The sequence below is a fragment of the Falco cherrug genome, chromosome 12 (genome assembly GCF_023634085.1).
Source record: "Falco cherrug isolate bFalChe1 chromosome 12, bFalChe1.pri, whole genome shotgun sequence".
NCBI lineage: Eukaryota > Metazoa > Chordata > Aves > Falconiformes > Falconidae > Falco > Falco cherrug.
In genome coordinates, this window is record NC_073708.1 from 20,130,721 (window position 1) to 20,158,064 (window position 27,344).

The 27,344-nt window shown below is 37.7% G+C and overlaps 1 long non-coding RNA gene across 1 annotated transcript; it reads left to right on the forward strand.

Moving 5' to 3' along the window:
- The first annotated feature begins 12,891 nt into the window (after window positions 1–12,891).
- On the forward strand, window positions 12,892–23,332 carry LOC114015375 (uncharacterized). Its single transcript, XR_003559262.2, has 3 exons — window positions 12,892–12,955; window positions 21,328–21,378; window positions 23,235–23,332. It is a non-coding gene; the product is annotated as an uncharacterized LOC114015375 (long non-coding RNA).
- Window positions 23,333–27,344: the final 4,012 nt, after the last annotated feature.

Below are 27,344 nucleotides of genomic sequence, written 5' to 3' on the forward strand. Positions count from 1 at the left end.
GGCTCTTTCCATGGGAAGGGAAGGTAGCTCCTTAACAAAAATGAGTAATTGTTGTTTAGTCTGCCTCTTTAACAATCTAACCATCGAAGCAGTTTGTCTAAAATATTGTTCGGTCACCAATGGGGAAACTGGGCCGTACAGATTTCACAGCAGGTTGTCAGAGTGAGATTAAGTGGGTTCATCCCCCAAAGGGGTCATTTAAATCACTGGTACTGCTTCTAAAGGGCATAACGCGGGTTCTTTATGCCAGTGCAGAGCAAAGGGGAAAGGGCTTATAAAATACTACCTCTGATTTGGAAATGTTTTAGACCCCCTTAGCACTTTATGGCAGGTCATTAAAGGGCAGGACAGAGAATCAGAGCAATGGCTTGACTCTGACATCAGGTACCTGCAATTGCCTCTGTTTGCTGCTCCCTGTACCTGGGACTCGAGGGCATGGCCATCCACTAAAGTTCACTGCATAGCTAGCCTTCTCCTGAGGGTGCAGGGAAAAGGGACATAGCGTGCTAGTCTGGCCATGACAACCCCACCCTTTTCCTGTCGTCTTGTTGTGGGGTTTTTTTCCACAGAGACCATTGGCACTGGTGGCTTCCTGGCTAAGAACCTGAACCAGGTTTCAAAGCTGAGTCTGGAAAGTCTTCAGGTGGTTTCTACACTCCTCCCTTGAAAAGATGTTCAGAGACAAAGTATTTGAGTAAACCAAGGGTTTTGTGAATGGGGATAAATGAAATGAGAATATGTTAAATTGGAATATTATGAGAGGGATAACAACATCAGTGACTACTGTCGCTGGTTGGAGGACTGCAGAACCTGCCATCACACTTGCTGCTCTCTCTGTTGCTGCTTTTGTGTATCACAGTTGCAACGTACTGCCACAGCGATAAAGAGTTGCCCTTGCTTTTCATTCTGACTTTAATAATGTAAGGGGACTTTTACTGAGGTAGGGTGAATTTTGTTGCTGATGTGTATGCCAGCTGTATTTTAAAGCACAAAATCTCATGCAGCACCTGAACTGGCCTGGCCTGAAGCTACAAAGCAAAGACAGTGTAATGATACACTTTTAGGAGGAACTGCTCTACATCTCCCTCTCTTTTGTACAAATTTCTGTTGCCAGCTAGTTGCCCTTGATGGCTGGCATAAATTTGTTCCATTATTTTTTTTCCACATGATCTAATGCCACTGTAGCTGAGGAAAGATGCAATTGCACAGTTTGCCTGTAATTTGAGCAATATGTTCTCCTGGCTTGATGGAATCACAGAACAATTCAGATTGCAAGGGACCTCATGAGGTCTCTAGTCCATCTGCCAGCTCAAAGCAGGGCCAGCTGGAGGTCAGACAAGACTGCTCAGGGCATTGTTCAGCTGGTCCTTCGAAACCTCCAAGGGAGGGACTACACAACCTCTTGGGTCCCTGCCTCACTGCTGAAATGGCCTCGTGGTGCCCACAGTGAGCAACAAACCTACCTGCCTGGTGAGTCCGGTGGCAGACCAGTGCCGCTTTCCCTGCAGGAGGAGGTCTCCCACTACTGTCACTTGCTGCACCCTGTTGGTGGTGTTGCCCCAAAAACATTTCTGCCCTGAGTCTGCTACCAGGGAACTGAGCCAATTTTGCAATTTCAGGTCTGCAGGTAAAGAAGGAGCTTTGTGCCTGTTGCCAAAAGTTGCAAGCCTTCAGCCTTCCCTGTCTGGGGAGTGAAAACTATTGCTTTTCTGTTCTTGTGGCCTCTATGTATTTTTAAGGAATGTTTAGTGTTTGTGAAGAGGACATCATTGAATAACCCAGTAATGAATTCCTAGGGTAACATACCTTTACTTTTCCCCACTGGTACTGTATTTCAACTCTGATCTTCAAAAATCGTACCTTGCGGGTTAAGGTAAGCAGTTCAGAGTCTTTGGCCCTAGGATAGTACCATCATGACAGATGATTATCGTATAGTGTGTGTGTGTCAGACGTTCAGAATCTGTTTAAACACAGGCTCCTACTACATTACATAGAGAATGCCTGGGGGTGATGGTGATTGTTCACTACTCAGTATTACAATACGGGGTTGTTATTTTCAGTAGCTGCTATCTGAAGAAAAAAATACAGAATTTTAAATAGAAAGTGCTTATAAAGAATTTATTCCTTACAATATTTTGTCAGTGCCACACTGCCATAATGAAACAGTCTGAATTTAAGAAAATGAAAACCAACGATTATTTTTTTCTTTTTTTTTTTTTTTCTTTTCTCCTCTGTTCAGTTCTCAGCTTAGATACTACCTTGGGAATTAAACACTACTGGAGTCTAAGTGTGGTTATGCTTTAAATTTGGAGTGTCACCCCTTAAAGCTAATAGAATTACATCGCATATACTTCATTTTAAGTAAAATGATAATCTTATTTTTATCAGAAGTAATTATATGGTAATAAGCTTTTAGTTCAGAAATGAGAGTGGGCTTGCGAATAAGTAGCAAAATATTGGAAATATGGTAAAGGAGATCATTAGTGACAAAGTAATAATTTCCAGTGCAAAAAGTCGACTAAGAAACATTTGTTACTATCAGGCAAAAGGAATAAATGTGAGCATGATGGTGTCTTCTTAGCCACTATTTCCTATGAACACAAGGCAGTGATGTGAACACAGAAAAGAAATTACTTTAAAGTACCATTGCAAAACCACTTGGCAAAAGCTTGCACTACCAGTATTACTTTGCAGTTTATGGAGACTATTTAAAAATGTATCTAAAGAAAAAAAGCGTCAGGAATAATAGCCAGAGCTGGCCATGTTACTGTATAAAAGACTATACGCTGCATTGCTGTTGAATTTGGGTCATCAGGCATCTTAACATTGCTCCAGAAACAAAAATACTCTGTGTTCAAAGGTCTGTATTTACACATTTCTCTTACCTTTTGAGCCATGTTTGCATTTCTACATTTCTCACAACTCTTAGCCAAGAAATTTAACAGATCTTTATATACTTTGTTAAATAACAGGCTTCAATTAACTTTAGTTGAATTCACCTGAAAACTTCATTGAATCCTGCTAACTAAACTGCTGTCCTTCAGATGAAAGGACACCTCTATTTTTGACTGTCAGTTGATCCATTAGTGAGAGTGAACAAAGTCCTGTTTCTCAGTTCAGCTGCACAGCAAGATCTTTTCTTTTTTTTCTGTGTTTCTTCTTTTCCCCCACAAATCATTCATCCTACTAGGAAAACTGTCTGTTAAAAATACTTAGGGAAATGAATGCATAATGGAAATGGCCTGTGTTTGAAGGGGAGTATGGAAGAAAGCATTGTTTGTTAGAGAGGAGTTACTAGATATTAATTAAAATCAAAATGATGGAGCTTCCAAAAATAAATATTGAAGTACTTGACATTTTGTTTCTTGTCTCCTTCAGAGGTATTTTTGTACCACTTCCTTTCCTTTTTGAATAATATAACCTTTGTTTCCTTTACAAAATACTTTAATTTTTTGCCACTGTACTTAATTTTCAGAATGGAAACATGACCTAACAAGAGTATTGTTTTCTGTCGAGATAAAACACAATGCATTCCTGTACTATCTTTCCCTTGTTCTGTCCCTATTGCTAGGCAGCTATTTGCGGTTCTTTTCAACCCTGTAAGTAGTGAGGCACTGGAGGAAGAAAAAAAAGGAAGAAAAATTGCTTTTTTTAGCTGCAGGGAATAAATACCTTGAATATGGTCACAAGTGGGATCAAAGGTGCAAACAGGAGCACCATCCATAATTAAAAAGAAAGAAAGGAAAACAGAAATACACCAAAAGAAGAGGCTGGACCAGAAAATGCATGGGGAAAATTCCAACTATTTCTCTCTCTGGTATTAAGGTCAACCAGATAACTTGTGTTTTAATACTCTTATTTTCCCTTAGTCAGAACTTGCTCTACTTACTACTATTGGGCACCGGTTGAGTTCATTCTCCATGTTATTAACTCATTCTTATCATAAACTGCTAAGCTAGGCTCCCAGTGAACTTTTCTGCGAACCCTGTCAAAGTTCAGGGCCTGAAGTCAGAGATATCTCTTATTCCTTTCCACAGAATATTCCTGCACATTGCAGGGTGTACTTAGGGGAAGTCTGTCAGCAGTAATCTCATATTACCTCCCCTAGATTTTTTTTCATTTCCTCACTGTCTTTACTTTTCTTTGTGGTCAGTCCACATGTGTCTATAGCAGTATTTGGCAGGACCTGCTAAGTGGGTGGCTGGGCGGCTGCATCCTGATGAATGTGCAGGGGGTACACAGGTCAGCCACCGGCGTGTTTTGCAGTGCAAGCAGCACAGGGCCAGATTGCTGTACAGACAGAGGATTAACTATGTGAAAATACAATTCAGACAAGACCCTTGACAAATTTTATGAAAATTATCTGCAATGAGGAATTTGAGGAGGCACTCGGTGCTGCAGTCAGCACTAAATCCCTTGTATTTTACAACCCAATAATCAACCTGCTGCTGTGATTATCAGAGTGGAAGAGGATGAGTGGCGAGAGTAAGTGGCTGTTGGTGTGGTGCCCAGACCTACCAGGGCCCTGAAGCAGCTCCAGCAGGAAGCTATCCCCATTTTACATCCTTGCAGTCTAAGCAGACAATGAAGATTTGGGGAAGAAGAGATGCATATAGAAGGTCTTAATTCAGTTGCCTTTGTCCTGTATTTGTTCTGATCAGAATCGTTTCTTCACTCTTTTCTCTACTGTTCCAAAGCCAAAGAAAAGATAATTGTACCAGGAGACATAGTAGAACACTGTCACTGGAGAAAAATGTCATCTAACAGTCTGCAGCTTTACCAGCATTGATTTATTCTACTAGGGATGCCAACAGTTTCAGTAAAAAATCTCTAAGAAAATGTCTTAGTTTTTCTTTTCCCTTCCTTTTCTTTAGAAAAAGTCCCATTTCTTGCCAGCAGGAGACAATGTTTTCTGGCAAATGGAAAGGTCTGCTTCTGTAAAACCAGCAATGACAGCAAGCTTGGGTGAAAATACCACCAAACTGGTCTTTTCAATTTTAGTTAATGTTTTTTTTTCCAGTTCCTTTTCAGCTTGTGGGAGCTCCTAGACATTTTTAGCAAACCGGATACTCCTGGGGAGGTATGAAATCCTATGAGTGGGAATTCATCCATTAAGAAGTGCTACATAACTACTACACCAAGATCATGCACGAAATCTGAGACCTACCCAGACTTCCTCATGCTTTTGGCTGTATCCTGCCGGAATTGGTGTGATCTCATGAGCCCTTCTCCACTCTGGCAGTGAGAGAGAGCTGGCAGTGCCCTGGAGAGTTGGCTATTACATAGCAATGGCATGAACGGTTTCCAAGCCAAACAGGATATTAAATAATACAGGTATTGGATAAGTTCAGTCAGTTCACCTTGACTGCAAAGAGAAATGAAGATTGGAAATGTTCCTTGTCCTATAGCTCTTGTGTCACCCTCCCAAAGTGGCGCTGTGTGATAAAGAGGTACAGCTGAGGCTAAGCTGCTTTTAAGCTCTTAAGTGACTGTCTTCCTAGGATGAGACTAAAGTAAGCAACCCAAGCCTATCCTCTATCCCCAAACCTCTCTTCATTCCCTACTTGCAGCCTTTAGTGACCCCAGGTCAGCTGAACTGGAGGATCCAGTTTGGAGGCATCACTCTGTTGACACATGTTGCGTTCATACTTACCTGTTGAGCTCTTTGCTCCAAGATATCACCAATCGCAAATTATTGAATAAGAACCTCCAGAAAATCACGTTTCGTATGCTCTAAGAAAACATTATTACTGTAGGCAACTTTCAAGGTTATAAAGGTTAGATGTGCTTTTTCATCAGCACAGAAGTAGGGGAGTGGAGTGAGGGGAAGAGATGTTCAAAGGACAGGCTACTCTGCACACAATGTGGAATTCCAGCGTTTCCTTTTAAGTTATCTAATGCAGCCTTTCAGTGGCAGGAGAGTGGTTGGTTTGTAATGAAATTCAGATTCTAGGAAAAGCTGAAGTCTTGCTGTTCAGTGACTTCGAAAAGATTTAAGGATCACTGATCCACTGCCATGCTTTCTTGTACGTGACGGGGAGGATATCTGATTAATGACCTGTGACACAAGCTTCACCTGTTCACAGGAATGTGCATACCAGCTGAATACTAAGATGACAAAATAATAAAGCATTTTGTATGGCTTTTATTGAAAAAGTGTGTGGTCTGGAGGTCAGTTTAGCAAGTGCAAATACATGGTTATTTTTAATTACACATAAGCTTTTCTTATCCTCTGAAATAGCAGACAGGATTGGGAGGGAGATTTGCCATCAAGTTAGACTATGGACACACTTGTTCTTGTTTCTTTTATTGGTCTGGAGATTTTCCCAATGTTAATCCTTTTAGAACTCAACTCCACAGTTGATTTTTTTTTTCCCCTCCTTTTTTTTTTTTTTTTTTTTTTTAAATGATTGTGCTACAACTGACTCCTTGTTATAAGCCTGAATCCAGTCTTTTGTTTAGCGGGGATAGACAGATTAGACACACATCTGAATGACCTATTATGCATTGTAAGGACTGTGTTTAATTGGGGAAAAAAAAATAACAGCTGCTTAATTTATGGATATGCACAACAGGACAAACAATTTCAACGTGGCAAGCAGAACGCTCATCATTCATAGAGTTGGCATCACTTCCTCATGCATCGCTATTGCAGTAGGAATCTCTTTCTGTCAGAGTTAATTTAGTGGTTTTGAAAGGTGCCGGCTGGTAACCCTGGAGACTGCAGCCCTGTGCTCCCTGCGGAACAGGTGCAGCACAGGCAGTGACGGGGCAGCCTCTGCTCCAGCACCAGCACTGACTTGCTCACAGCACTAGGAGGGAAAATCACCACAGGAGAGAAAGCGGAGGTGCTGTGTCCCATGGCCTGTGGTCGGAGATTTTCAGCAGTGGGGTTGGTTTGGAGGCAGGCATCTGTCTACCAGGAACTGGGCTCTTCTCAGAAAGGTGGCAGTGGACATTCAATAGATAGTAATGAAGCTTTTGTCACTACACTAGCACCTTCTCTTTTGTGCGGAATTTGCTCATTTGAGGAATAATGTCCCTTTTAACCCATAGATTTGTTATATGCAAGAAGAAAAACGACTGTATGACTGGAAACATGACTACACAGTCAGGTAGTCTGTGCTCTCAGTTCTATACAGGCATTGTGCTGTACTCAATCTTTTGCAAGTGCCTTTCAGTATATTACTTGTAAACATCTATTTAATTTTTATTATTTTATTTCCTTTTTACATTTTTTTTATTCCCAAAATATTTTCTCTAGAGGCAAGAAAGTATGTGTAGTGGAGGCTATGATTTTGACATTAATTTTGGTGTTGATTCTTTTCTTTTTCTTTTTTTTCATTTTTTTCTCTTTTTTTTCTTTTCTCTTTTCTCCTTTTCTCTTTTCTTTTCTTTTCCTTTCTTTTCTTTTCCTTTCTTTTCTTTTCTTTTCTTTTCTTTTCTTTTCTTTTCTTTTCTTTTCTTTTCTTTTCTTTTCTTTTCTTTTCTTTTCTTTTCTTTTCTTTTCTTTTCTTTTCTTTTCTTTTCTTTTCTTTTCTTTTCTTTTTTTTCTTTTCTTTTCTTTTCTTTTCTTTTCTTTTCTTTTCCTTTTCTTTTCTTTTCCTTTTCTTTTCTTTTCCTTTTCTTTTCCTTTTCTTTTCCTTTTCTTTTCTTCCTCTTCTTTTTTTTGTCTTTTTTTTTTTTAAATAACTATGTATTTCATAAAGATTGTAAGATCACAGAAATGCACATGGAATTAATTTCTGTCTTCCATTGTTGGGGATGTTCTGTCTTCTAGGTAGACAACTTGTAACTGCCTTTCTAGGCATTAAGTTACTGAGAGCGTGAAGCTATATTTTAAGGTTGTGTATTCCAGAATTTTATTTAATCTTCTAAAAATATTGGGCCCAGGCTATTGCTTATCTTAAAAGTAGTAGCGGATAATTTCCCTTGATTTAAGAGTCAGTAAGAAGTCACTGTAAGAGACAATAGATTTGCTCAGGGCAGCTCATGTATTACAGCATGTTGTACTAATTGGAGTTTCCTAAGGTGTGATGGCTTCATGCCCAGGAACTACATGGCTGTAATCCAGCTGAGAGGTGACACATGTAAATAACCAAAGGCTGGGCTTCATCTGCCAAGATGGGATGGAGCCTTGTAGCAATCAGTGGTAATAGAAACTGGTGCTTATGGATAGTGCTGTGTAACTTAGCTGTATCAAGGAATCCCAAAACTCTGAAGCTATGTATTGAACTGCCTAATTTGAGGCCAAAATTTTCAATCAGAGAAGAATGTGCCTTCCTTCACATTCTTTGTAATGCCTTCCACTGCCCCTCAGCACTCTGTCTTTTTTAGATTCAAATGCAGCCGAATGTTTTTATAAACTGATGATCTTACCTAAGCACTTTGTATACTGGAGATGTGGTAAAGCATAGGAAGAGCTGAATATCATCGTTGACATTTATTGACACATAAATCTAGATAATCTGACAAATTCACATTGGTGATTGAGAATAATACAGAGGAGGACTGGAGAGAACTGATTCTTGTGAGATGCCACAAATGAAGTAAAACTTCTCATTATTACTGTTTGAGAAGGTCTGAAATCCGTGTACTCTTGTCACCTCTTTCAAAAGATACCAAGACATCTAAGAAACTGTTTAATGCATTTGTACAATAGGGAGGAATATCGTCAACTTATTACAATTAAAGATCCATCACTATTTCTAAGCAGTTTCAGTTTCATGGTCCAGTTTTACTCTAGGTTGTTTCAGGTCTAGAATATTTGAAATCCTTTATTTTATTTATACTTAAACTTTGTCTGTCTCATTTTTGAGCCTTTTAAAGTATACATGGATTACCACTACACTCTAGTTGAAATGAATTGGATATGCAGGGTAGGCTTATCAGTGAGGCCTGGGAAATGATGGCATTTCTGAAGAAGAGAGAAAACAGTCTCAGTTTATATTGCTGACTGGCATGAACTCTTATACCAGAAATCAAAGGGATTTCTGTCCTGTAACCATCCACCCACAGCTCTGCCACTCCCTGATGTGCAATATGGTTCCTTAGCCTCTTTGGCCCATCAGCCCCACTACTGTTGCACTGCTTGAATTCTTCGTAGCTAGACTATTATGATAGTCCTTGTTATAGCAATGCATTGCTTACTTCAGCCAGGAATGTTCTAGGGTTGGGATTGTTTCTGGTTTTCTTAAGTTAAGAAAGATAGAGGCTGAATTCGGAAGTGTTACGATGCAGGATGTGATGAATGTGATGAAATGCCAGGACTGACGGTATACTATTGCTCAGCAGCTCTGGGCAGAGCAGCCCGTGGGGTCTGGGAAGGCTTTTCAGTGGATGTCATCTTTAAGTGTAACAAGGTAATAAGTGTGACTCAAGTCCTTGACATTATTGAGTTGTGTGTTTCAAAACAAATCTTTATTATAATCAATAATGCCTGAATAACAGCATCTGGTATTGAAGAATTTCAAGGGTATCTTGTAGGTTTAGCAAATGAGAATCTACCTTGGATCTAATTATATAAGCTGCTGTCCTGGCACATCTCATCTGGATAGAAGTAGGCAGTACTGGGTATTTTTTAAAAGCCTGGTCTTACAAGATTTCTAGCTTCACTGGGGATGTCCATTAGGTATTTAAAAGTTAAGGAAGTTACTGAACCTCCCAGCCCTCTGAGACTAACTCTTCACCAGCTGCACAGACCATTAAATATATGTATCATATGTTGCATTTTATAAGAAAATATCTAAAGCTTTTTTTGCAGTCTGAGGGCACTTAACCTCTGGGCAGGATAACATAGCCTCTGAATTAGGCTGCCAAGGCAGTATATCCTTTCTTTTCCAGCCTTTAATTTTCAGGCAAAGCCTATGTATCCACTACTCCAGATCAACATGTGTATTATTGTTACAAAATCTGATGTGCAAGTCTTAGGATTCATTGCAATGAACTGCAAAACTTCCTTTGATTTCAGCAGCAGATCCTCTTTGTATTGGCACAGTAGGCTAAACCTCATAAAAAGAATTACTTACATTTCTTGTATTGTTAATTATATTCTAAATTATTAAATTGATGGCATTTTCTAAATGCAATTTATTTTTCACCATCTATTGCTTCTAGTCGACTTCCTGTTCAATTTGGACAAAGAGAAAAGACTGATCTTTTTATTTTCTGATCTGCATAGAATCGTACTGTTTGGGTTCACAAATAATGCAAAGGAATGTTAAAAACCTAACAAAAATGGTCTTAACTGGCATCATTACCTGTGATCCTATATTTTTTGCACATTGATTAGCATGAAAATCATAAAAACCTAGATAAACCTCAGCACATTTCTTTCTATGGGAAGTTCCCTATTACATAGTGGACAACATTACCTGTTAACACGAAAGTAGTCTACTTGCCCTACTCTTAAAAGTTAAATTATTGTTAAGAAGGAATAGCGACATGAAATATGCTCTCTAGCTTCAATAGAAGGGAAAAATTATTAAAAAAAGTCTCACCCAGATACAGACATGATTTTGATCTTTGGACATAATCCATTGGGAGTTTTTCATTATTATTTTTTAAAGTTTAAAAAATGAAGGTTAAAATATGGTCTGAAAAAACTGAATATAGAGTGCATTTTTATGCAGCACTGCATTGTAGAAAAAAAATGAAATGAATGGAAGTCTTCAGCATAATAATATCTGATAAACTATAAAAACTGCATATATCAAGCAAACTGCAGTTTACAAGAAGCAGACTTCTTTTATGCATGTGCATAAGGAACTAAGAAAAGACTCATGCTTGAACATAAATGAGAATTTAATTGACAACTCCCGCAATTATCTGTGTAACAATACAGTCACATAATTAGTTTTAAAATAAATGTTTAAGCCAAAGATTATTATAGAAAACTCAGTTTTACTGCAACAAAGACTAGGAAGTGACAGGAAGATACTAAACTACAGAAATGTGCTCTTTAATCATTCTCAAAATATATTAATTTTACCCACTGTGAAATCCAAGTGGTTTGTTTCAGCAGTGTTAGCATGGGAAAAGCAGTAGCTGAAGGAGACTTGAAAATGGTCACTAATATGGTAATAATTGTGCAAGCAACCAAATGTCTTATCCCAATATGAAGAGTAGATGAGGACAGTATGTGCTACAAAGATACCACTTTTCTCAACTTTGGGTGTAGTTGCATCTCAGCTAGCAGTCTGCCAACGCAACCAAAATAATTGGCAGCCAAACTTGCCTGTTTGCATCAGGCTCTTCTGTTTCCCAGTTCTTCATTCATTTCTACCCCTGTGACATACAGTAATGCTATTGGAAATAACTGTATATCCATGTGCCACTACCATTGAGAAGGAATTTCTGCCAGTCTAATTGAGAAAGAAGTTCTTGGCTTAATTATAGGAAGGAAAGTACCTGGTTATTTTAAGATCAGTCTAGAAATTGTCATCTTGCTGATAGTTTCTACTCTTCATATAACTCATATTATAATGCTTCCATGTTGTGAGGCCTCACAATGGTCCTGGAGCTATCATCCATCATTAAGGTAAAAGTTAGTTGGATACAGTTTTAGAGGAGGTAAGAATGAATCCCTTATGTATAAAGATGTGCTACATAAAACTATCATGAGTATTTTGAGGTGTCTGCTGTCTAAATTCACACCTTACTTCACTTTATCACTGATACCTCTTATATATACATCACTTACAGCCTCAACATGTAAAGTCACCACCTATGTCACTGCTACTATCCTCAAGCTAAGTGAAACATTCCAGGGAATATTTATAAAGTCTAGCTGCAAAAAAAGCTTGGGATTTCATAAAGATATAACTCTTTCCTGTTCTTACCTTTTGTGCTTTTGCTTACTGTGTTTCCAGTTATTTATTTGCTGGCCTTTCCTTTCATTTTTGTTGCATACCAGTATATTTTTAGGTTATTGAAGTTTGAATCGAGAACTTTTAGCACATCCTCATAGGAGATGGGAGATGCCAGGGATAAGGAAGGTTTTATGGTAAATGCAGTTCTAATTCCAAATTAAATGTTCAGATTTTATTTACAAATTCTTGTTTTCTAAACATTAGGCCAAAAATACTACATTTTTCAAAGGACAAACATTTTTTTCCTAGTCCCAGCAAAGCTGATTCCCCGCTTCCTTTCTTTTTTAAATTAAATGGAGCACCTGCCATAGGACTGAAATTAATTGAAGCTAGCAAAAATTGTGTGGGAAAAACAGATTTTAAATTTTGAAGGATATTTTGAAGACAATCTCAGAGTTAAAACATTAGAATGGTTTCAGTGTTCCACTGGAAACATTCCCCTGCTTCATCTAATTTCTTTTATAAACCAAAAGACTTTTTGCTGATATTCTGCCAAATACATATTTTGCCTTTTTTGAGGGGTCTGTCTGGAGCAGACAACTGATCTAGTTGCTGTCTTGAAGTCCCATGCACACTGGGGATATGTTGTTGGCTCTAGCCAGCTACTTGAAGGACATTCTGGGTTGCCCCTTATCTTCAGTAACTCTGGCAATCAGACTCATGGGGGAGGATAATCAGCCACTGAGTCTGCAGGATTTGGAGAGACTTGGAAAACCATCACAGAATTTTGTAAATGGGGGAGGAGCAAAGGAAAGGAAAGGAAAGTTCCTTATTCCAGGCAGGACATCTGGTAAAGATATTTGTCCTATATGACAGGATTTTCCACCTGATGGTGTGTCTAACAATTTTTATTCAAACAAATAGCTTTCCTTGAAGTAAGGAAGTCATTTTTAACCTCTTAAAGCCAGAAGAGAATCTTCCTGCTAAAACAACAAACGCTGTACAATTTTATAAAACCTTTGCTAATTGTAAAGCTATTTGATTTGTTTTAATATTTCCTTTTTTATTTCATTTTGCTTTTGCAATTGATTTTTAAGCTAAAGAAGAAGAAACCTTGAGAAAACAGAAGGCAACTGCTGTTTTCTGTAAGTGGCTTTAATTCATTAGATCTCTTTATTCAGTGCTCACCCCCTCCCTCCCCTATTACAGCAGCTTCTGTCTTATGCCACAAGCAAATATAATTTCTGTTGTTGCTTCTTTGCAAAATCCAATTTGTTATGATGTATTATGCATGCCAGTATAATTGCAGAGGAGGAGTTAAACTGAATGACAGTTTAAAGAGGTGCATTCCTTTGGCTGTGTCACTCACAAAGAGAAGCAAAAAGAAAAGTGGGACAAATTGATGCCCTGATGAAAGTATTAATCTGCTAAGATTTCAGATGAAACAATGGGACTGCCCTAATCAAGCCATATCCTCTAGAGAGCAAAATGATGACAGGGATTTCTGATACACAGAAGATTACTATAGCCTCAGCAGCAGTATCAGTGGTGATATCTACCGTATTCTTTGTGTATACATTACTAGCAATTAAAAAGGTGCTTGTCAGTACCAATCTTAGCATAAACCATTTTTTTCCAAGATATGTGAGAGTTTTATGAGATCATGTATAATGAGTTAGTCTTTTGCCATTTGTTTTCTTAGAAAGAATAGAATAAAATATGTAATAATAATAAATAAGAGCAAAACAGCAAGGTAGGTAAGTATTCCAAGTGAAATCTCTTTAAAGAAAATGTGTAAGATTTTCACTGCAAATGAGTATAGAGGTTATAAATACAACAAATTACACCTTTGTAATTCTGATGCTGGGGAACATGATGTATCCATTAAAATAATGGTAAAGTGTTTTATACTTTGTATTTTCTTCAACAAATTGCAGTGGTAAAAAAGCAGCTTTTAAAGTCAAGCTGTTATTTTTTTACTCTTTACACCACTGAAATACAATTCCTTTGTAACATTTTAGAGATAACTGTTCCGAATATGTTTGTGTCAGTTGTTTTTGAGCTATTTCCTGAGTTTTTCGCAGACAGTGAGATCAGACGGTAACAGATATGTGGGGCAGGAAGATTTAAGCAGTAACCTTTGATGCACTGGGTACTTCAACGCTTGAAACTTTCAAAGTTACTCACAGCTGCCTACTGTGGGAAAGGACCCTGCAATCCAGGCTGATTCTTCTCCCCAACTACCTGGCATTATCCTGCCCCAGGACTTCAAAAGCACATGAGAGAGAGCTCCTCACGGTCCTTGAGCAGAGGAACGGATTTATTGTTGGTCTAAACTAGTTACACTGGTCTCTACAATACAGACAAAGTTCATGCAACAGGGAAGTAAGACAAAACTTTCATAGTCTTTATCTTGTAGGAATTAGATAAATCAGTTCTTCAAATGAACAAACAAAAGTTTTGATGGTTGAGCTAAGCGGGAATGGACAGCGGAGTTGACTGGCCAGTTGTACTATCATACCAGCTCTCCTTTTCAGGGGCATTGCATTTCAGAATAAAAAGCCTGTCCATTTCTACTGGTCATCATGAGCTGGGCACTGGAAACTTGCCTGTTGCTCCTGGAGCCTCTGCTCATTAAATATTCAACATTTGTAAGGGCAAATCACCAATTTGCTTGCTCAGTCATGTAAAGCTATGTTTTGTGGAAGTCTGGGCTCCCCGTAATTGTGAAAACCACCCCCCTGAACTTTTCACCATGTCTCAGTATATAAATTCTACAATCCTTGTTAAGAACAATGTGAAATCTGAGAAAAGTAAGTGTGCCAGTTAGGTGTGAGTACTACCAGATGAGAAGCCAGTCTGACATTGTAGGTGCAACATTATGAGGTCTCCCCAAGAATCCTGACATGGAAGAAATAGTAACTTGGGGTTTTTTAATATATTTTTTTAATAGAAATGTCACTATAGTGCCATCACCTACTGTTCTAAGAAACATTGAATTTTTCTCCTTAGATCTGAGTTCAGACAGAATCAAGTCCCTGCATACTTATGGATTGAACAGGATCCTGTGATAATAATTTTATCCCAGTGAAGATCAATTCAAAGAAAAAGACCTCACGCATTAAAAGCCTTTTCTGAGTGCTAGTTAGCAAGTCCATTATAAATAGAATCTGTTTATTATTTCCTCAGAGTTGTCTTATCAAATCCTCATAGAAATGAGATCTATCTAAAAGCGTCTTTAGAAATTGCAGACATACAAATTGAAGCAAAGTGTTGCTATTCATGAATATAATCTTTTTACAGGATATTTTTATACAAAGGGAAATATTATGTTTGGTAATTTCTTTTCAAAGAGACACTTTAGGCTTCTGTAATAAATAGTACTGTTATCAACACACATGAACAAGAGTCAAGTGACTACAAATTCTTATAGAAGTGTCATGTACTTCAGTAACAAATATTTCTTACAGTCACAGGGTTGTATGGTCCTGAATAGAAGTATTCAGAAAACAAAACAAAACAAAACCTTTCCAAGTTTTAAGCCTTTTTTGTGCCGGCTACCCCAGCTGGTGAAAAAGTAATGTAGCAGTACAAGTATTGCATGTGAATCATCAAAGCTGATGACCTAGATTTTCAGAATACTCATCTTTCCCACTGCCTTCAGTGGGTATGTGGGTGCCAAGTGCTTGCAACTGTCAAGCCATCAGCTCAGGTGAGAGCAGTCTTGCCCAGTCAGCCTCACAGAAAGCATCCCTCCCAAGAAAAGGTAAAAGAATCAGTATACTGATGCATTTCAGAAATACTGAGCTGCTGAAAGGACTGCATAAGCTTGCTGAGGATAGTCCTGGTATCTGTGTGGCCTCAGGATCATGGCCCCACAGAATGGAAATTGCCAAGGCACAGTATTTCACAGCTGGGAGAAGCATAGTTCTCTCTCTAAAGTTCTGGTAGTAAATGTAAAGCTAAAAAAAAAAAAAAAAAAAAAAAAGATTAACTTCACAGTTCCTTTCCATTTCATAGTGGATGAGACACTGCTCATAAAAGTCAGCACTGGCTTCTGACATGGAAGTCCTGGTGCATGCGTTCATTCAGTAAAGAATCTAGCATACATAGGATACATCAACTAATTTACTTTAGAAATCAGCAGTGAAATTATTAGAAATCAGTAAGTGGTCATTTAGTTCTTTTTAACCACAATATTATCTCTGAGTATTTTTATTTTTCTACTCTTTTGTTAGAATGTCTGCTGGACAGTGTGGTTATTACAGATTCTTCTACAAAGGTCACTCATTTGCTCTCACCAAGTAAAACACCTTTGGTCAGGTATTTCATTATACATATAAACAGGCAGGGAACGATTAAGCGAGACCTATAAAGTTTGGCTCAGGCAAGCTTTTTTACAGTGAAGAATGACCTTGTTCTTAAAGTTCAGTTCAGAAGACAAAGCATTGCCATTTCATGATGACTTCTGTAACTGGAGTCAAAACACCTTCAGTGCAACAGGGGTGGAAGATGGGTCTAATCCCCCCAGCCCACACTGATTTAGTTTCTTCATGCTGCTCTGAATGATTCCTGGTAACTGGTTGTCCAAGGAAACTATACAGGCAAGATTGGATCATGAATTTATCAATATAAAGAACTTCAGTGTTCTTTGGGAAGATTCCCTTTGTGGAAAATCGAAGGAAAGAAAAAAAGACACAGCAGCCTTGCAGTAGGTTATCCATAGAATAATCCCTACAGTTCAGTTAAGTCATTTCAAAGGCGATTTCTATTACCCTGTACGTATGGCACAACAGGAAGAGGCTCCGCATGTTATTACAGGAAGGTGAATCATTCACTGTAAGGTGCCTTTCCCTTATTGCTCTATGTGTTATAGCTCAAAGAAGAACAAAAAGCACCTTTCTTTTAAAGGCATTGTATTCCAGTCGCTATTTAGAGTAAGTAATTTGAAAATAGCTGCTGGCATTGTTTTTCATCTGCTACTTGGATGGATAGGTCAGTTTGAAAATGCTTCCTTCCCAGACATTTAAATATAAGCTAGAAGTGTAGTATTAACCCTCTTTTTGTAATCCTTTATCTACACCATACCATGATAAGTGAGCATGATTATAAAGAAGGTCTTGAGATAAATTAATCACAGGTTCAAAAAAAATCAGTATCAAATATTACATAATTTACTCTGGAGTATTTAATACAGGAAACTCTTTTCTTGTTTTAGAAGTAGCTGGTACAATTCTTCACGTTTTTAAGTACTGGAACTTCCCAAAAAATTTCAGTTTTTATCATCTTGTACTGTAGACAGTAAATGTCTATGGAAATAGCAGGGTAACAGTTATTAGAGAATAAAGAAGACCTCTCAGTCATTAGTGAGCCCCCTTTCAACAAAAACGATGTTGTTTTCTGTTGAACATGTACTAATGCCTTATCCTGGGAGACTTCTACATTAGGGCACTGTCCATTTCAGAAAAAGCAGAAAAAATATGAGAAAAAATTCTTGGCCTCTGCACGTTCCACCTGATCCCATGCACTCTTCAGTTGCATAAGGGAATGACCCCGTGCATGTTGCAGCTTCAGAAATGCACCTCCTGTCTGCACAGTGTGTATTTCACGGGCAGGATTTAGCTCTGCACTTGCTAAGACATTGCCATGGTTTCACAGAACAGCCCTGGCGACAAAGACTTTCAGAAGTCAAATGCTGGTCTCAGTGAATCACAGCTTCTTACCTAGACTTTGATGTAGGGTCACCCCACACAAAGTGAAGAGCAGACAAGGACAGAGTAGTCCCGTTGCTTTCACTTGCAGGTGTTCCATTCAACTGGTGCAACCTGGAGTAGTCCTGAACGTGTTGTGAATGTCATACAGGCCTTTAGGTCATCTTCTGGCTTGTGCAACCCCAAGCAAAGAGGGAGGAGCAGAGGATGGGCAGCCCCAGATGGCAGGCAGCCTCCATGACTCACAGAGCTTGCTCGTGCTCGTGCTCTTGGCCCAGAGGTAGCGTTCTGAGCAGTACGCGGAGTAAGTACGTAAGAATTTCTCTGGGGTGATGGTTCGGTAAGAAGATTAAACATGAATCCAACTCGAAGCTCTGCCATGCGACATGCAGAATTCGGGCCTGATTCAAGACTGAAGACTTTTTCTTCTGTTTTCTGTGCCTTTATGATTCATCTGAGTTTATTTCTTTGTTCTGAAATTTATTAAAAGAAAAAGTGTATATCAAAAGGGAAACAGGTTTCACAATGTTAGCTTTGAAGCTTGTAATCTCCCACAGAAACTCCACTGAAACTTCCAATATGGTTTGCCCCAGAGAGGGCAGGTGAAAACATGATTTGGAACAGCGTGACAATGACTCTCAGCTCCAAATGCATCAATTAAAAAGAAAATCCTTCTGCCCACAAATTCTGCCTGTGCTCAATTAGAATGAAAATGTAACAGAAAACTAGATGGATTAAGTAGTACTTATTTTTCTTTCTCTCCAGTAGCCTAAATTCAATATAATGCAACTTTGTTGTTTTGTTTGTACAGATCTAGTTGCTTGCTTGGTCAGGCATTTCTGTCCCAGCCTTCTTCAGCTATAAAAGCTGCTAGTGGTGCTTGCATTCTTTTCATATTGTGTATACAATGAATTTGTATTATCTATTGTTTGTTCTAAACTTCTGACTTTATTTTGCCAAGGCTATCTGTTTTTAAATTAGTAATTTTCACTCCCTCATGCAATTCTTCTAAATTACTTTTTGGAGTACTGGCTATTAATATTTTAGGTAGCTTTGATGTCTTACTTTATAGTCTTCAATTTTATTTTACATTTCACAGGTTCCTAGTTGCAAATAATCCTACAGGCAATTTTCTCACATTGCAACTATTTCTTGAAAGATGCTAATGTAGCAAGGCACTTGCAATACTGGGGGTTAAGTTAATCACCCAAAATGAGCTGTATTACTGTCAGTCGTATATAAAGACATCCCATAGTGAATTATGAGGCAGACTAGCATTAAAGCTCCTTTATAAAATACCAGAACCTGAAAGTGTGCAGAAATAAACATTCGTTTCAGAATCTATTGAGCTAAGGAATCTGTTGTTTGTTATTTCTGGACTTGAAGTTACCAAACAAATGCAATGTTTGTTTTTCCTTTAAGAAAACTGCAATATTGTTTCAAAAGCCTCTCTGAATCAAAAAAGAAAAAACCCCAACTAATTATTACCTTTATGTTATTGTATTTGGACAGGAAAAGGAGTTGACTGCTCTCTGTTCAAGCTAAGCGTGACACCCAAATAATAAATTGATAGATTAGATTACATCAATTAAAATTAAAATTGGAACAATTCTTGTAGCCTTAGACTTATTTTCAAGTAGCCAAAATATATGTGCAATAGAAATATATGCTAATTTATTCTTTATATAGTATAATTCACAATATGTGTTTAAACAGTTCTTCAAAGAGACATTTTAGACTTCTACATAGTAAATGTCTGCCAGATATTTTTACATGTCCCCTAGAATTTCCAATGAAGTAAACTTCAGCTAGGTTCCATTGGGATGTGAATGATGAAACTTTTATCCAGAAAAATTGAACACTGTGCTGGAAATAGATCCTTCTGTACCTAGAACTAACAAGATGCTATCAAATGAGGTTTTCCTCTGCTCTAGCTGAGCACAAAGAAACATTTAGCTATGCAGGCTGAAGAACATAGTTAGGATCTTCTGCCAGGTCTGATTTTCGTTGGTTGCATCATGTGAAATGCTACAGCACTGTTCTGTGTGGGCAGTAGATTAAGGAGTTTTGGACAGTCTTAATGTGTTCTGTCAGAAGGATACTTTCTCAGCAGACTGACTGCTTAGAGGGAGGCAGAGGTACAGTTCAGGGCTGCATTTTAAAACAGCTGTTCAGCAGTACTTACAATGATCTAGGTTTCTGTTTCTTGTCTGGAAAAAAATTGAAATAAGATTTAGTTACATTGTAGTGATATGCATTGTTATGAGAACAAATATATTTTGAAGCAGAAAGATAGAGAGTGTGCAAGAGAGGTTTACGTGGAACACAGTATTTATTTGCCATGCATATTTGATATGCGATCATTAAATACGCAATAGAAATGTCAACATAAAGTGCTGTTTAGATCCTCCTATAAAAACAAACTGCATTGGTATTAAAATTGGAATGCACTAATCTTTGGTTAAATACAAGCCTTATTTGCTATCCAGCAAAGAAATGTTTGGTTGAGTGTTGTTAAATAACCATATATTTAGCCTAATTTAATTTGCCCTTCATTTACAAAGTCTGATAGAGTGATACTGTGTCAGTGTATTCAGCACTTTCACATACAATCATCTACCACTGTATGGGGACTTTTCCACTCTCACCCATTGACATACAGTCACTGTTATCACCAGCCCAAGCCTAACTTAAAAGTATTTTGAACCATGGACAATCCTTCTTACAAAGGGGAGAACACATCCATCTTTTCAAGGAATATTTTTGTATGACATAACAGTCATCTGACATAAACAGAACAGATAAATCTGTTCACTAGTAAAGTAACATTTGAGATAGGTGGCTGCATTTGTGAGTTGGAAATTAGGATGAAATGCTAAATGTTCCTACGTTAGGGTATTTTCATTTGGGTGGGTTTTTTGGCTGGCATATCCATGCTGACTTAAAAAGTTATTCCTTTCACCAGGCTGGACTCAGGCTTTTAAACAGCATTTATAATGATGGTTTACATGTACAGAAAAGATTCTTCTTCAGCAGTCATTGGAAAGGTACTTTTAATCAGGGTATCCAATTAGGAATATAAAATACACCATACACAATTGCCATCCAAAGCTTACCTGGACCAGCAGTTTATAGGGAGCTTTAAATTGGAGTTTATGCCCTGCAGCATATCTCTTCCTTATAGTCTTTGCAATTATTTCATTCACTGTAATGCAATCAGGAATATTCCTACTGCATATGTATCTAGTATTTTGGGAGGAGTCTTACTGCACTATATTATTAAGTTAATAATATTTTGAGAGTTCCATAGGTGTACAATTTACCTAAAAAATGTCTTTCTACAAGTCTTTCGGTAGGTTTACCCAGCAATCATTCAAGTGCCCGCAGTGTAATGCGGAGAAACCTGAGCTAGATTTAAATTCAAATACCGGTAACAATCTAACCAAGGCAGCACTGGGCTCAGCACAGCCAATTTACTTTGCCGAGAAGCTGGGTAAATTAGCTCATGCTGAGCTCTGTGCTGCCGTAGCTGACTGCTGGAAGTACCCAGGCTCACTACTTTAAAGCTAGTGTGGGTATCTCTCTGGTGTACTGCAGTCATTGCGGATGTACTCTTGCAGTACAGTGTACACATGCACTTAAATGATTACTTTTCTGTTTGGGTATGTTCCATCTACGTTTTTGTTGGGTATGTTCCATGTAAGAATTTCCTAATTTCCTTGGCATTATTGTTATAATTTTTATCATATCCCCTGTTCTGTTTCTTTTGGAAAACAATTTCAATTTTTAATTGGTTTTGCCTTCAGCCTCTTTCCAGTCCTGCCACGTGTTTTGAGTTGGAGCAACCAGAGTAAGAGGTATGTTACCTACTTCCATGTGCTTCATACTGCTGTCTGTATCTGCCACATGTGGATGTCTTTCGTCTAAAATAAGTATCAGTGTGGTGCCGCCCCAGATGGTAGGGAGATGTAGTTAACACAATGCCATCATGATTGTTCCTCTCCGCAATGTGCCTGTGCCCAGTGTCCCAAGCATTGTACATAGCAGGTTTACTGCATGCCAGTATCCTGAAGGATGTAGATACCACATATGTTCTAGAATGACAAAAAGCTATAGTGTGCACAAGATATGCTGGCAAAAATTAAATTGATGAGAAAAATCAGAAATAAATTTTGAAAAAATGAAAGCAAGAATTACTGATGTTCAATCATTTTTATATTCCTTCTCCAAATGTTGGGATGCCTGTTTTTTTCTCCTTTTCCTGTTCCATTTCTTTGTCCTTTTCTGCTCTGTCCGCTGTGAGTCTGACTTTAAAAAGATGCTTTGATTGATACAGCATACTCTCAGCTTGTTAAAAGCACACAAGGGTTACACATTGCTTGTGATAGAATAATTAAGCACATACCTTGGTACGTGAGAAATACAAAGGAAAATTAACACAACATTTGTCTCATTCAGCAGGTTTAATACAGTTATTTATTTTTAAATATCTGGTGAAATAGATACTACCATGAAGGGAGCCAGGCAGGTAGACAGAGATGCAAGCAGGTCTCTGAACTTTATTGTTTTGGAGGATTGATGAAAAATTATAATCTTTGGCAAAAATTCTGAACTTTATGAGAGGAGAAGGCTGCAGAAAAAAAGGTAGTACTGTATTTAGGGATTTCATTACATCCTTCATTACAGATCAAAATGAAAAAACAGGATTTTAATAATGAGGTATAATTCAAAATAATTAGACAATTAGAATAAATGCCTCATTAAAATAATGAGATTTGTGTGCTATATAACATTACATATTTTTTCCTCATTCCAAAATATGGAAGTTTTGGTCAATACGTTGAGCTCCCTGGAATGCTGCTCTGCGAAGGGTGGCTTTTATTATAGCAGGGACTAGCCCAGGCCGCGTGGCGCTGGTGAGTGCTGAGCTCTTGCCGCTCAGAGGGACACAGCATGTTTTTCAGAGCAGATTGGCAGGGACCATACACCTTAGCTCTCCTGAATTTGTTTTGGAAAGAATGATGTGAATTTTGTCACTTTAAAAATGATCTTATGGGGAAATAGCCAACGGTAAAATGGGTGTTAGAATGACAGAAACATCCTGCCCTCCAGGCTTTTTCATGAAAGAAAAGTATTTCATTGCCATTTGAAACAAGCAGAGACATATATTTGTTTGCATTCTCCTATCGCAAACACTGAATCAAAATGGTATGAAGATACAGGGAAAGCCATTACCAAGCTGAGCCGAAAGATGCCAGGTTTCAGCCTGAGAGAAATTTGTAGCCTGAAGTTATAAGCCACTGAAAATAGGTGTTTATAATGGAAGTGCCATCTTAACCTTATCTGTAGTGGCACTACTGCTTTGCTATAATATCTCCTCTCCTAGCATCTGTGAAATTGTAATCTGTCCTATGGCTGGTAACTGAGGAGATGATGAAACCCAGGGATATGCTCTGAACTACCTTAATTTATCTGTACTAGGTTTTTACTGACACATAAAAAAGGAAGGTGAGCAGGGGGCGAGGGGCTGATGTCAGACAGCTGAGTGCCTCAGACGTGCTTGGGAGAAAGGGAAATAGGGCACCAGATGACTGTCTGCATCAGTCACCAGATTATCTTTTTATACCTCAATATTTTTTCTTTCTCTACAGCAAATATGGAACAGAATTGTTCATTATATTTGAAGGTTTCATCTATGATATTTGTTTTTCAGCCTAGTGGACCTAAAAGCAAGCTGGTGTAGGACATCATAGTCCTGCTAATGAAGATGTTATCTCTGCAGACTTTCTGCTTTACTCAGCATTAATGCCATCCAGCTGCTAAATAGTGGTATGTGCTACACTGATTCTTTGTAATTAAAATAGCTCTTCTGTCACTGCCTGTATCATGTAAGCATGGTGAGAGAGACCTGTAATCCTATCTTTAAAAAAAGTCACGGTAAATATTTTTGTTGTATAACCACCTAGTTATTTTTGTCTCCTAAATCATTCAATCACCTCCAAATCATGAGTCAGCCTTATCTGACGGTTTTGTAAATTGAGCGATTGTATCTTTACTCACACAAATTATCTTTAATGGTCCAACAAATTAATTTGTTTTTCAGAGTGTTGTGTTTCTATCCATTAGCTCACAGTAATATTCAAAGATAGAGGATTTGACTCCTTAAAAGTTTTCTTACAAAATTAACCATTTTCCCATTTGAACACGACACTTAAATATTGGAGGGTATAAGTGATGTGAGCCTCTCATGTCTTTACCTGGGGTGAGGACCAAACAAAGTAGAATTTCAGTCCTGCTATCACTCTGCAGGGCAGTTCAGACAAATCTGATGAAGCTTTGGATTTGATTCTTTACTGGAGAAAGAAATTGGCAGAAAATTCTGTTACCCAAAATGACTAAGTTTGAACTACTCCACTTAGCCTATCTTTCTGTAGCCAGTTTTCACGTATTTCATATGCATAACACAGAACTACTAGAAAGAAGGGTCTTTTGGACAATGCAGCATGTACCTAGCCCTCTGGCCTCATTCTCAGAAATTACCCTTATTAATACCCTGCCTTATATTTACATTACCTTCTGATTCTCTTTACAGCTGTGTGAGTGCTCTTATTCTGGTTTACGCAGATACACAACAGCCATCAATGATTTCTCAGCACTTCACATTATTCAGACTTTGCTAATTCTGGGAATTATTTGACTGTAAGGGACTACATTTGCCTGAGGGTGTATAGTTTGTTAGTGACCCTGGGGACAGCCAGTGTAAGCAGAGCTGGAGAGACAATTCATGTGGGTGCATGCATGTGCGTTAAGGAACTGTACCATGGAGCTCTGAGCCTATGTGAAAAGAGCAGTCATATTTCCCATACATAGATGACATTTATAATATTATTTCCAAATACACTAATCCCATTTTTTTTTCTGAAATAGAAGTATAGAAGGTTATAAGGAGCAATCTAAATTAGTAGGTATTTTGGAAAACAGGGGATATCCTAGAATAAAGGGGGACGCAGATCTAAATTTCACCTTTAGGCCAAGTGTAATTGTCAGGAACATTCAACACTGAGGTTGCAAATCATTAGCTTCACAAGGATGTATCCAGACTTTTTCCTATATGGTATCTTGTAACAGTGTTTGCCTAATTATCAGAAGACTGGTTCAAACTGTCTTAATTTTCTTTTTAGTAGTGAAATATAATTCTTTTAAAATTGGCATTACGATTTCAGATGTCTCCCTCCAAAAAAATGCGATTGCCGTGTAAATGATGTTTAGATTAGCAGGTTGCTTATCTGAAATGTTGGCTTTTCTAATACTTGTTAAGACACTTTTAGAGTAGTTCCAGTCCAAAATTGCCATAACTTTTCCCATCCTATTTTCCACATATCCTGACACTTTCTTCTGTCCGTTATCCAGATGTCCTTCATTACCAACGTAACTCTCTGATCAGCTGCAGCAGTGCTGCAGCAGTGACCTGAAATTGGAAGACAAGATCAAGTTTTAAGAAGAGCTATTTTTTTTTATTTTATTAGTTTACAATGAGCTGTACCTTCTTTGGCAACAAACAAATGAACAAAGAGACTTTTACCAGCTGTTTGGCTGCCATGTGCTTGCATGCCTAGTTTTGAAATTAGAGTTGTACTTCCTAATAGGTAAGTACAGAACTACAAGTGAGTACAAACGTGCTTCAAGGAGCACATATATATATCTATGTATGTATGTATGTATATATGTATGTATATATATATATATAAAATTTGTATCAGGAATGCTTAAACATAAGTACTTTTGTTTACAAACAGAGCACTTCTAAACATACTTGCTGTCTTTAGGACATTTACATTGGACTTTTAAAGTATAATAAAATAAATAATCTTATCAGTGCTATCTATAAGATAGAAATGGAGCCTTTAATAGTGCTAATTATGAGCAAACAAACTGACAAAATATCCTGCTAAATGAACAAGTAGGTGTCCACCTCAGTGATGGAGCAGTTAATTATCTTCACCATAGATGGAGTAATTGCACAGATGTATTTGTTTAGTGCTGTAAGAGCACATTTCACATGTAATAGCTGGGTCTAAATGTCTTCCCTGTTTGCTTTCTGAGATCTTCATACAGACTGCAGCAACATCCAGCAGCACTGGGTAAGTCTTCTAATTGTAGCCCCTCTCTCCCTTCCACATTAGACTGTCGTCACAGAAATCTGAAAGAATATGGGTGGCTGTTTCTTGTCAGTCTGTCTTGTGTATTATAGTCTCAAACTATTAGTTAAGAAGATGCCAAAGCTAGAGGGATATTCTACAGCAAAAATATAACCAAGTTCACCTCAACTGATTTCCATCTGAAACAAAGAAAAAACTCACCAGAGGTTCAAACAGGACAATCCTAAGAGCCTTCAAAGTAAAACTTTTTGTCTGTCTGGATAGACAGAAAAATACCCAAGATATTGAGTCTTGGTTTCTGATTAAATTCTATAGCATTTGGTAAAAAAAAAATCTATCTTTTTAAAGTTAAAATATAAATTTATATAAAATTATATGTAAATCAAACAGTTTTGCCTTAGTGAAGCTGGGTTAAAAACATTCTCTAGAATCATAAACCACAGGAACAGAAGCTGAAAAAAGCATTCATTGAAATTCATGCCTCCAGAATTTATACATTTATATAGCAAGTGTGTTGTGCTCTTTCAGACTGGTGAGCTAAAGTCTTTACTTCGAAAAATGATCTACTGCCTCCCCACTTCCCTCAATTACCACCCTTAATTTCAAGTAACAAACACCTGTTCTCGCTAGTGGTTACTTTTTAATTACCTTGAGTGCCCTAATTCTGTTGTTAAAAAAGTTTGACATTCCTAAATCCAACTGTATACTGAAGAATCACTAGTTTGTGAGCTAGAAGTGCAGTCAGAGCTCAGGTATTGATCTTGGAAAAAAAATTACTGAGAATTGTGGGGATTTTGCTCTGACAAGAAAGAATGACTTTTAAGGCCTCCAAAGATGCAAAATTCTTTCAGTGACATGCATTAGTGATAATCAGTGTGTGTTGCTATGGTTCGGTAGAAGTCAGTACCAAACTTCACAGAACTCTTTCAACCTTTTCTTTCTAACTGTATAAATGTGAAAGTAACAATAAATCTTGTTGACAATTACTTCCACATCTATTGGCAGTCAGTCAGCTGCAATGTGAACAGCATTGTGCACAATATGTGCAGCACAGCCAACACCCATTAACTATCTCCCTAGTTTCTCCTGTGACTTAGAGAACATGTTATTTTTCCCCAGTGAGCAGCCCTTTCAAATGTTGAATTAGTAATATTAGCACCAAATACTACTAATTTGTCAGCCAGGCTGTGTTTTTCCAAAGTGTTCACAATGGGGTCTGGTAACTGCTTTGTAGTGCAGCAGAGCAAAGATGAAAATACATAAACTTTTGTAAATAATTTGTATAAGACATAAAGAAGTGGTGTAAAATTCATCTTTTACCATTAGAATAGTCAGTATATATCTAAAAAAAAAAAAACAAAAAAAGCAGAGTTTCAACCCTGTTCAGCAACAAACTTCAATGCATACTAATACGGGAGCATACACATAAGTTCTTTGAAGAAACAGAGCTGGAAACATTTTTAACAATATGAAATACTTGTTCAAACACAGTATTGTCAGGACCTCTATATTTTCAGACTTTAGTGACTAGCTTAAACAATATTTATGAAGAAGAAAAGAAACCTTTCTGCTATAAGTAACAAGTTTCTATTGTATATCATGCATTCATTGCTTGCATACAGTTTTCATTGACATCAGTATGAAATCTGAGCAAATAATTGTGT